The sequence below is a fragment of the Erythrolamprus reginae genome, chromosome 1 (assembly GCF_031021105.1).
Source record: "Erythrolamprus reginae isolate rEryReg1 chromosome 1, rEryReg1.hap1, whole genome shotgun sequence".
Taxonomy (NCBI): Eukaryota; Metazoa; Chordata; class Lepidosauria; order Squamata; family Dipsadidae; genus Erythrolamprus; species Erythrolamprus reginae.
In genome coordinates, this window is record NC_091950.1 from 412,299,545 (window position 1) to 412,311,884 (window position 12,340).

Sequence of the window (12,340 nt, forward strand, 5' to 3'; positions counted from 1 at the left end):
TACTCCATTTTTTTCTAGTTTGTGGATTAGGAGATTGTGGTCGACTTTATCGAAAGCCTTACTGAAGTCCAAGTATATGAGGTCCACTGAGTTGCGTTGGTCAACTGACTTGGTTATGGTGTTGAAAAATGATATGAGATTGGTTTGGCATGATTTGTTTCTGATGAATCCGTGCTGGCTATTGGATATGATCTTGTTTGTTTCTAGAAAGTGGGTAAGTTGTTTTTTGATTATTTTCTCCAGTATTTTTCCAGGTATAGAGGTCAGACTGATTGGTCTGTAGTTACCTGGGTCGGTCTTTTTGCCTTTTTTGTGGATGGGGACTACGTCAGCTCGCTTCCAGTCTTCCGGTAGGTCTCCAGTGATCCAGGATATTTGGTAGATGAGGAGGAGTGGTTCCGCTATGGTGTCTGCCAATTCTTTTAGGACTTTGGGGTGAAGTCCGTCTGGCCCTGGTGATTTGTATTCATTGAGTTCCCTCAGGTAGTCCCTCACTGTGCTTTTGTCTATGTTGAGTTCGGTTCTGGGGCAGTTGTTTGTTTGTTTGTTTGTTTGTTTAGTCAAACAAATATAGGATTGTAGTTTGTATAAGCATCACTTAAGTAGTAAATTATTTATTTATTTATTCATTCATTCATTCATTCATTCACTCATTCATTCATTCAGTTATTCTAGGACTCAGGGTGACTTACAGAATAATATAATACAATGCAAAAAGATACAGCAATAAAAAGAAGCCGAATATAATATCTAAAAACTAAGCCCTGTAATAAAATCCATTTATATGAAAAACAGTCATAATAATATGCATACACACTATTCATACAGTTTGGCCATGGAAGATGTACAATTCATGGCCCCCAGGCCTGCCGGCAAACCCAGGTTTTTGTGGCCTTGTGGAAGGCCAGTGGGGGGGAGCAGTATGGACATTGGGGGGGTAGTTGATTCCATAGAGCCAGGGCAACCACAGAAAAGGCCCTTCCCCGCGGTCCCGCCAACCTGCATTGTTTAGTCGATGGGACCTGGAGGAGGCCAACTCTGTGTGGTCTTGTTGGTCTTTGGGAGGTATGTGGCAGGAGGTGGTCACATGGATACATCATGGCAACCAAAAGGATGTTCTGCAGAGAAGCACTTACCCCAGAAAACCTGTTCCATGAACATCTTCCAAGAAACAAAAATAATTTCCCTGTAATCATGGATGCCACGCGATTAGGAATGCACTCTGCAGACAATTGCAATGCATTTCTTTTGACATTAAATAAGTCCACATAAAAGATCAGCTTTTACCTGAAAAGGCACCGTGCAGAATGCAGCTGTGAGAGCCATCATGGGCTTCCCTAAATATGCCCATGTCACACCAACACTCCGCAGTCTGCATTGGTTGCCGATCAGTTTCCGGTCACAATTCAAAGTGTTGGTTATGATCTATAAAGCCCTTCATGGCACCAGGCCAGATTATCTCAGGGACTGCCTTCTGCCGCACGAATCCCAGCGACCAGTTAAGTCCCACAGAGTTGGCCTTCTCCGGGTCCCAACTAAATAATGTTGGTTGGTGGGACCCAGGGGAAGAGCCTTCTCTGTGGCGGCCCAGGCCCTCTGGAACCAACTCCCCCCAGAGATTAGAATAGCCCCCACCCTCCTTGCCTTTCGTAAGCTTCTCAAAACCCACCTCTGCCATCAGGCATGGGGGAACTAAGATAATCTTTCCCCCTAGGCTTCTACAATTTATGCATGGTATGTTTGTATGTATGATTGGTTTTATAACAAGGGTTTTTAGCTGTTTTTAGTATTGGATTTTTACATTCTGTTTTTGTCACTGTTGTTAGCCGCCCTGAGTCCACGGAGAGGGGCGGCATACAAATCCAATAAATAATAATAATAATAATAATAATAATAATAATAATAATAATAACTAAAGGGCTAGTTCTCTTTTCCTTCTGTGTATTTTTGTGAAGCTACATTTTCAGCGTTTACTTGAACCAGGGCCAACTATCAACAAGATGAATATTACATTAACTTCTTTTAACAAATCTCACCAAGGAAATGTGCCATGCAAGCTTATTGAAAAGTCAGGACTCCGGTAGTTTAAATCAAACTGGTTTATTCATGGCAAGAGAGATTACAAGACACTGGACCGGTAGATTTGCCGGAATGAGGGCAACGGCTAACCCGTTGCCCTTTTATACTCTTTTTAACGCGGGCTTTTCCCAACTGACACACATTTAACTTTCGCGGCTATTTTCTGAATAGCCGCGTCTTAACCAATCGCAGATTTTCTGCGAATATTTTTAAACAAACACAACACCCCTCCCTCTTTGGCTGAGACCATGATTACGTGTTAATCCACGTCACATAGTCCTGCAAGCGGATTGGTGGCTTTACAGATCTCTGGGACCTGCGCAGTTCATTTTGCTGGGAGCTGCTTGCCTGGACGGCCGGCTCCGTTGCTCCGCTAAGGCTAGTCTCTGACGGGCCTGGTTGCGATGATGCATTTTGATCTTCGCCGGCCGCCAGGGGCAACAAGCAGCCATCGCTGGAGTCTCGAGGTGGTTCTGGTAAGTCCTCTATTGGTTTGTCTACAGTAGGCAAAATGTCTGGGTTAGTCTTCATTCTCTTGCGTAGTTGGTCGACATGCCGATGCCAACTGCGCCCATCTGTTAATATTACGATGTATGTTTTTAAACCTGTTTTATCTAATACTGTTCCATCTTTCCATTTATCGTTCGAATCATAGTCTTTTGCATAAATTAAATCCCCGATGTTAAACTGTCTCTCACTTTGTACTTTTATTTCTTTTTGGTCATTCTGGTAATTTGGGTGAATTCTGTCTAATTTAGAACGGAGATTTCTGCCCATTAAAAGTTCTGCCGGGCTTTTGTTTGTGGACGCTGACGGCGTAATATGCTGAATGGTTAAAAATTCATCAATTTGTTGTTGCCAATCTCCTAATGGTGCTTTGTTTAATGCTTCCTTTGTGGTTCTAACCATTCGTTCTGCTTGCCCATTAGCTTGGGGAAAATGAGGTGGGGTGAGCACATGCTTTATGCCCTGGTCTGCAAGAAATAGTTCCATTTGACGGGCTGTTAACTGAGGCCCGTTGTCAGATACCAAAATATCTGGAATACCATGTGTGGCAAACATTTTCCTTAATGCCTTTATAGTTGCGCTAGTAGTTGTGGATGCCATGAGTTCAATTTCCAGCCACTTGGAGTATGCATCCACAACCAGTAAAAAGGATTGGCCCCTGATTGGTCCTGCAAAGTCAATATGTATTCTAGACCAGGGCCCTCTTGGTGTTGGCCACTCTGATGGTGTGACTTTTGGTGGGTTGGGTCTTGTTCTCTGGCAGGGTACACAACCACCCACCCATGACTCTATGTCCTTGTCCAACCCTGGCCACCATAAATGACTTCTGGCAATAGTTTTCATTTTCACTATTCCTGGGTGACCTATATGCAATAACTGCAATGCTTGCTTCTGTAAGGATTTTGGAATAACAACCCTGTCTCCCCATAATATACAATCTTTTAACACATTTAATTCAAACTGTCTATTCTTAAAAGGTTGAAATTGGTTTGGTTGTTGTTCAATTGGCCATCCCTTTAATATCCATTGTTTAATATATTTCAAAATTGGATCTACTTGTGTCTGATTGGCTATTTCTGTTGCTGTTAATAACGTTTGTTTACTAGTTTCAATTAATAAAACGCTTGAGGCAGGGGCTGGATCACTGACTAATTCTGTTTGGGGGCACCTGCTTAATGCATCAGCATTTCCTATCTCTTTCCCCCCCCTGTGGATTAATGTATAATTGTAAGCGGCTAGAAAAATAGTCCAACGAGTCATGCGAGGGGAAAGAAAGGCGGGAGTTTGTTTGTTTCCCGCCAAAATACCTAAAAGCGGTTTATGGTCGGTGATTAACGTAAAGGGCCGACCACAAAGATAATAATGAAATCGTTTAACTCCAGCGACAAGGGCTAACGCCTCCTTGTCGAGCTGGGAGTAATTCCTTTCAGCTGCCGAAAGAGTTTTAGAATAATAGGCTATTGGAGCTTCTGTGCCGTCCGGAAAGTTATGGCTGAGGACGGCTCCTATGCCGAACGGTGAAGCGTCGCAGGTTAGGGACAAGGGCATAGCTACATTATATTGTACTAAGACACTATTGGAGGAAAGTAAATTTTTTACTGCTGTGAAAGCGGCTTGTTCTTTTGGTCCCCACGTCCAGGCAGAGTCTTTCTTTAGGAGGTTATGAAGCGGTTCTGCCACCGTCGCTTTCTGTTTAAGAAAGACGGAATAAAAGTTAAGGAGTCCTAGGAATGCTTGTAATTCTGTCTTATCTGAGGGAGTGGGGGCATTTCTTATGGCATCAACTTTGTCATTTGTGGGGTGAATTCCAAAACGATCTATTGTAAAACCCAAAAATTCAACTTTGGGCACGGCCCAAGAACATTTGTCTGCTTTTAAATGGAGTCCTGTTTCTTTAAATTTAGTTAAAACGCGCCTGATTCTGTCCCATAACTCAGATTTGGATGTGGCTGATATTAATACGTCGTCAAAATATGGAACGACCCCGGGAATATTATTTAAAATGCGTTCCATCAGACCCTGAAAGATACCTGGGGCGGTAGAGACTCCAAACTGGAGTCGGGTGCATTTAAAGGCACCTCTATGAGTTACGATTGTCTGGGCCTCAGAGGTGTCTTGATCTACGGTAAGCTGTTGATATGCCTGGGCCAGGTCCAACTTCGCGAAGATGGACCCATTTCCTAAGGTGTGCAAGAGTTGTTGCACTACTGGGATTGGATAGGCATTATGCTGTAGTGCTTTATTAATCGTGGCTTTATAATCTGCGCAAATTCTAATAGAGCCATCCGGCTTAACGGGCGTTACAATAGGGGTTTCCCATTTGGCATGATCAGTGGGAATTAAAATGCCTTGAGCTATCAATTTGTCCAATTGTTCATCCACTTTAGGCAAGAGTGGAATGGGAATTCTGCGGGGCTTTAACCGGATAGGCGAAATATTTGGGTCCAGATTAAATGATATGGGGCTGCCTGTATATTTACCCAGAGTGCTAGAAAAAACTTCGGGAAATTCTTTCAACAAATCATTTGGGTCAAAAGAGTCACATACATTGTTAACCCCTGAAATTTCAATGCCTAAAGGTTGTAACCATCTAAGTCCCAGTAATGTGTGTTTAGGACCGTCAACCACTAACAGAGGTAAAAACCCTTGAAATTTTTTAAACGCAATAGGAACATTTAAGCATCCTAATACTGGAATTGAATGGCCCTGAAAATCACTCAAACCCGGTTCCCAAGGTTGCAAGTCAGTTTGTTTTACACGAGGCAAATATAATCTAAGTTTTTCCCAAGGCATTATGGAATGTCTGGAACCGGTGTCTAATTCCATTTGGCAGGGGTGGCCGTTGAGGAAAAGAGAAACAAATAGCTTGTTTTCCGCAGCGGGGAAATTGCAGTTTACGGAAGAAGGGGAGTTACCTCGTTGGGTAGAAGAGGGCGAGTTGTCAGCCGGGCGTGAAAACGGTGGTCGTCGATTCCTCGGTGAAAAATAGGGTCGTTGGTTTTGCTGAGTTGCTGGAGTTGGGTTGGCGGCGCGGCAGACTTCAGCGATGTGGCCGCGGCGCTGGCAACGGCGGCAATAGGCGTCCTTGAAATGGCAGCGAAAACGAGGGTGATTTCCGTTGCAGCCGGCACATCTGTCTGCACGGGAGGCTTCTTTGGCGTCATGGTTGGAGGCTCTTCGGATTTGGAGACAGGTGTCGTCTGGAGTAGCGGATTCCGAGTGCTTTTCATCAGGAGAGCAGGTGTGCCAAGGTGATTCATCAGGAATGTGATGAACGGTTGAGGTTGCGCGTTTAATTTCGGCAACAGATGTTTCAGATACCTCGGAGGCTTTTGCTGCCTTAAGAATGTCTTGGAGAGAGGCATCCTCATCAACTAAATATTTCTTCTGGAGCGTGATATTTGTTAGACCGAAAATAAGGCGGTCAATCAATTGTTCCTCTGGATCCTTGTATTTGCACTTCGGAAGGAGTGCGCGTAGCCGAGTTATAAAATCGTTGGTGGATTCTCCGTCCGCTTGCCTCATCTGAGCGAATTGATGGCGGTATACGCGGACAGGAGTCGTCGGCTGGTAATGAGCAGCGAGTTTTGCTTGTAGAGTTGACCATGCGACGGTTTCCAGGGTGTCTGGGTCAACGAGTGTAGAGGCTAGGCTGTAGACTTCTGTGCCGCAATAAGCGAGGAATATAGCTTTCTTCCTCTCGTCATCGGCGTCATGTAGATTGCTCGCTTTCAGGAAAAATGTGAATTTGGACATGTACGAGGTCCAAGCTTCCGTCTCGGAGTTGAATACTGGAGGCGGTGGAGCCATGGCCGAGTTCATGGCTGCGTTAGCGGGAGTTCGACCTCCTCGTCGCCACTGAAAAGTCAGGACTCCGGTAGTTTAAATCAAACTGGTTTATTCATGGCAAGAGAGATTACAAGACACTGGAACGGTAGATTTGCTGGAATGAGGGCAACGGCTAACCCGTTGCCCTTTTATACTCTTTTTAACGCGGGCTTTTCCCAACTGACACACATTTAACTTTCGCGGCTATTTTCTGAATAGCCGCGTCTTAACCAATCGCAGATTTTCTGCGAATATTTTTAAACAAACACAACACTTATATATCCCGTTAATATTTCTAAGTGACGCATGAAATGTTTAGGTTGTGATTAAAATGTGGTATTTCAATATTTATCTTTTTTCTTTTAAAAACAGAGACACGGGTGAGACACAGCGAGCTCACTAAAAGCCAGAGACTGAATGACTGAAAAGTTGCACTCGCTGAAAAAAGGAGATCTGGAATGTATGAATAATGATTGTGCAAGAATACTATATATCCAAACACAAGATGTTCCAAAATGTTCCAAGCCAAGATGTGAATGTATTTGGAACATACCATTCTTGTACTCCTAATATCATAGCACAGTCATAATCCAAGAAGCCTTGACATCTAACTACAGTGGTACCTCTACCTAAGAACGTCTCTACTTAAAAACTGTTCTAGATAAGAACCAGATGTTCAAGATTTTTTTGCCTCTTCTTGAACCCGAGCCCGGAAAAATTTCCCAGGAAATTTGAGAGCAGCACAAAGGCCCAGCCAGTTTCCTGCCATTTTTTTTTAAAGCCTTAAAGTTTTGGATTTTTTTTAATTCTCCTCAACTCACCTTCTTCCTTCAGCAGTGACTGTCCTCCTAATCTTCTTCCTCCTCCTCCTCTTCTTCCTCCTTTTCCTCCCACCCAAATTCAGAGCTTTTATTTCTTTCCTAATGGGTTTGCATGCATTATTTGTTTTTACATTGATTCCTATGGGAAAAATTGCTTCTATGTACAAACGTTTCTACTTAAGAACCTGGTCACGGAACAAATTAAGTTTTTAAGTAGAGGCACCACTGTATATTACAGGCAGAAGTGGGTTCCTACCAGTTCTCACCAGTTACAAATGTTAGTAAACCGGTGATGATGTCACGGAACCAGTTCTGTCAGTGCCATTCCATGGGTGCCGGACCAGATTATCTCATGGACCGCCTTCTGCTGCACAAATCCCAGCGACCAGTTAGGTCCCACAGAGTAGGTCTTCTCCAGGTCCCGTCAACTAAACAATGTTGCTTGGTGGGACCCAGGGGAAGAGCCTTCTCTGTGGCGGCCCGAGCCCTCTGGAACCAACTCCCCCCAGAGATTAGAATTGCTCCCACCCTCCTTGCCTTTTGTAAGCTTCTTAAAACCCACCTCTGCCACCAGGCATGGGGGAACTGAGATACTCTTTCCCCCTAGGCCTTTACAGTTTTATGCATGGCATGTTTGTGTGTATGTTTGGTTTTATAATAAGGGTTTTTAACTGTTTTAATATTGGATTGTTATATGCTGTTTTTATTACTGTTGTTAGCTGCCCCGAGTCTACGGAGAGGGGCAGCATACAAATCCAATGCAATAAATAAATTTTGGTTTTGGATTCTGTGCATGCGCAGGAGCTGAGTTTTTGGCACTGCGCATACATGTGTGCAATGCGCATGCAGCCACACGGTGTGTAATTTGTGCACAGCCACATGGCATGGAAGGAAGTGGACTGGCGGCGAGGTAAATTAGAACCCACCCTGGATTACAGGTAATCCTGAGATTATGACCACAACTGAGCCCAAATATTTTGTTACCCAAGTTAGACATTTATTAAGTGAATTTTGTTCCTTTCTTGCCACAGTTCTTGTTGTGGTTGGCTCTGGCCCAGCTCCTGTCCCAAGGAATGTGGAGGTGGACGTGGGGGAAACATCCACATGCCACAGGCCTGTTTTCCTCCTGATAGAATCTCCCGATGAAGTCTCCTCTGACCAAGGAAGCGTGAGTAGCAGGGAAGGGGGGAACTTCTGGTGGACCCACTAGGTTCGTATTTAATTCTCCCCAGACTCCAAAGGTTTCCCTGAAAGCCAAAAACGCCCTCCCAGAACCTCTGTGCGAGCCAAAAATCAACTGGCCAGCACACACATGCAGGTTGGAACTGAGCTAGGGCAATGGCTCATGTTTCAGCAGATATGGCTCTGCGTGCCATCTGTGGCACCCATGCCATAGGTTCGCCATCCCTGCCCTATATCATTCATCTATCTGACCATAATTGAGCCCAAATTTTTGCTATTAAGTGAGATATTTGCTAATTGAATTTTGTCCCACTTAAGAATAGAATAGAATAGAATAGAATTCAGAAGAGAAGGATTTAGGGGTAGTGATTTCTGACAGTCTCAAAATGGGTGAGCAGTGTGGTCGGGCAGTAGGAAAAGCAAGTAGGATGCTTGGCTGCATAGCTAGAGGTATAACAAGCAGGAAGAGGGAGATTGTGATCCTGCTATATAGAGCGCTGGTGAGACCCCATTTGGAATACTGTGTTCAGTTCTGGAGACCTCACCTACAAAAAGATATTGACAAAATTGAACGGGTCCAAAGACGGGCTAAAAGAATGGTGGAAGGTCTTAAGCATAAAACGTATCAGGAAAGACTTAATGAACTCAATCTGTATAGTCTGGAGGACAGAAGGAAAAGGGGGGACATGATTGAAACATTTAAATATGTTAAAGGGTTAAATAAGGTTCAGGAGGGAAGTGTTTTTAATAGGAAAGCGAACACAAGAAACAAGGGGACACAATCTGATGTTAGTTGGGGGAAAGATGAAAAGCAACATGAGAAAATATTATTTTACTGAAAGAGTAGTAGATCCTTGGAACAAACTTCCAGCAGACATGGTTGGTAAATCCACAGTAACTGAATTTAAACATGCCTGGGATAAACATATATCCATCCTAAGATAAAATACAGGAAATAGTATAAGGGCAGATTAGATGGACCATGTGGTCTTTTTCTGCCATCAGTCTTCTATGTTTCTATGTTTCTAGAATAGAATAGAACAGAACAGAACAGAGTTGGAAGGGACCTTGGAGGTCTTCTATCTAGTCCAACCCCTTGCTTACGCAGGAAACCCTACACCCCTTCAGACAAATGGTTATACAACCTCCTCTTGAAAACATCCAGTGTTGGAGCATTCACAACTTCTGGAGGCAAGCTGTTCCACTGATTAATTCTACTAACTGTCAGGAAATTTCTCCTTTGTCCTAAACTGCTTCTCTCCTTGATTAGTTTCCACCCATGGCTTCTTGTTCACGTATGGACATGTATGAACCTGATAAGCGATTGAGTTAATGCGAGATGCTTCTATTGTTCAAATAAAGCTTTGAAAATCTGCTGCTGGTTGGGAATTTAGGCTTGCAGAGGAAGACATAAATATTATGTAATCAGATAGGGATACGGTATCTCGCTCAGATCTTTCCCAGCAGAGCTCAGCACCCTGGCCAGCTCCCCACTAACTCAGATAGAGAGATGGTATCTCAATGCACAACTGAGGGTATCTGAAACTTTATATAAGCCCAAAGCTGCTTATATAAAGGGACATGATCGAAACATTTAAATATATTAAAGGGTTAAATAAGGTCCAGGAGGGAAGTGTTTTTAATAGGAAAGTGAACACAAGAACAAGGGGACACAATCTGAAGTTAGTTGGGGGAAAGATCAAAAGCAACATGAGAAAATATTATTTTACTGAAAGAGTAGTAGATCCTTGGAACAAACTTCCAGCAGACGTGGTAGATAAATCCACAGTAACTGAATTTAAACATGCCTGGGATAAACATATATCCATCCTAAGATAAAATACAGAAAATAGTATAAGGGCAGACTAGATGGACCAGGAGGTCTTTTTCTGCTGTCAGACTTCAATGTTTCTATATTGTCCTTTTCTTCTTATCTGTACTGTATAAGCAGCCCAAAGCTATATTGTCCTTTTCTTCTTATCAGTATATTGAAGAAAGGTAAAATACCATATAATCAAGCCCAGAAGACCTGACACTGATTCGTATATAAGGCCACTCAAGGAAGGGACTTGGCAAGGGGCATAGAAAGAGAGGGGTTGCTTCAACAGTCATTTAGCTTCTACACGTTTTCTTTATATGTGGTTGCCATCTTCAATTTATAGTTTCTCCCCCAGAGTTTTTTTTTGCCAGTTATCCAGTTCTATATTACAGTGGTACCTCTACTTACGAACTTAATTCATTCCGTGACCAAGTTCTTAAGTAAGAAGAAGCCATTTTTCTCATAGGACTCAATGTAAAAGCAAATAATGTGTGCGATTGGGGAAAACACAGGGGTTGCCATAAAGAAGAAGGAGTCAAAGCACCTGAGGGTAGAACAAGAAGCAATGGGTGGAAACTAAACAAGGAGAGAAGCAACTTGGAACTAAGGAGAAATTTCCTGACAGTTAGTACAATTAATCAATGGAACAGCTTGCCTCCAGAAGTTGTGAATGCCCCAACACTGGAAATTTTAAAGAAGGTGTTGGATAACCATCTGTCTGAAATAGTGTAGGGTTTCCTGCCTAAGCAGGGGGTTGGACTAGAAGACCTCCAAGGTCCCTTCCAACTCTGTTGTTATTGTTTGTATTATTGTTTGTTTGCCGCCATCTTAAATGAGTTAGTCCTCAGTGGTGTTAGGAGTGCTGTCAGTGTTGTCTAATGTCATGTGATCCCTCTTTAAGCACAGGTGCACACAAAAGACCGAATCTTGCAGACTCAGGATGGGAATGTCCCCTAGCAGGAAACAGGAAGGTCAAGACAACAACTGCACTTTATATGACATCGTTTCCTAGCAAAGATGCACATGTGTACAGAAAAAGAAAGGTAATTGATCTAGCTCCCAAAAGATATAAAGAAAGAGAAATTCAACTCAAGAGTCTCATGTTTCTTCCTTGGATATAATGAAAGCACTTTTTCCCAATGGAATGGGAGAGGGGGGAGAGAGGGAGGGAGAGAGAGAGAAAGAAAGAGTGAGTAAGAGAGACAGTGAGAGAGAGAAGGAAAGAGAGAGTGAGTGAGCGAGTCTCATGTTTCTCAAGAGTCTCATGTTTCTTCCTTGGATATAATGAAAGCACTTTTTCCCAATGGAATGGGAGAGGGGGGAGAGAGGGTGGGAGAGAGAGAGAAAGAAAGAGTGAGTGAGTGAGTGAGAGAGAGAGTGAGAGAGAGAAAGAAAGAGAGAGTGAGTGAGCGAGCGAGTCTCATGTTTCTCAAGAGTCTCATGTTTCTTCCTTGGATATAATGGAAGCACTTTTTCCCAATGGAATGGGAGAGGGGGGAGAGAGGGAGGGAGAGAGAGAGAAAGAAAGAGTGAGTGAGTGAGAGAGAGAGTGAGAGAGAGAAAGAAAGAGAGAGTGAGTGAGCGAGCGAGTCTCATGTTTCTCAAGAGTCTCATGTTTCTTCCTTGGATATAATGGAAGCACTTTTTCCCAATGGAATGGGAGAGGGGGAGAGAGGGAGGGAGAGAGAGAGAGTGAGTGAGAGAGAGAAAGAAAGAGAGAGCAAGTGAGCGAGTCTCATGTTTCTCAAGAGTCTCATGTTTCTTCCTTGGATATAATGGAAGCACTTTTCACCAATGGAATAGGAGAGAGAGAAAGAGGGAGAAAGAGAGAGAGAGAGAGAAAGAAAGTGAGTGAGAGAGAGAAAGAGTGAGTGAGAGAGAGAAAGAGAGAGGGAGAGGGAGAGAGAGAGAAAGAGGGAGTCAGAGAGAGAGAAAGAGAGAGAAAGTGAGTGAGTGAGAGAGAGAGAGAGTGAGAAAGAGAGTGAGAGAGAGAAAGAAAGAGAGAGAGAGGGAGACAAGGAGAGAGAGGGAAAGAGGGAGACAGAGAGAGAGAAAGAAAGAAAGAAAGAGAGAGCAAGTGAATGAGTGAGAGAGAGAAAGAGAG

General features: G+C 43.4%; 1 protein-coding gene across 1 annotated transcript in view; it reads left to right on the plus strand.

Moving 5' to 3' along the window:
- Positions 1-12,340, plus strand: part of LYRM9 (LYR motif containing 9) — a 95,131-nt gene that overhangs the window by 48,425 nt on the left and 34,366 nt on the right. The gene's annotated exons all lie outside the window — the stretch shown is intronic.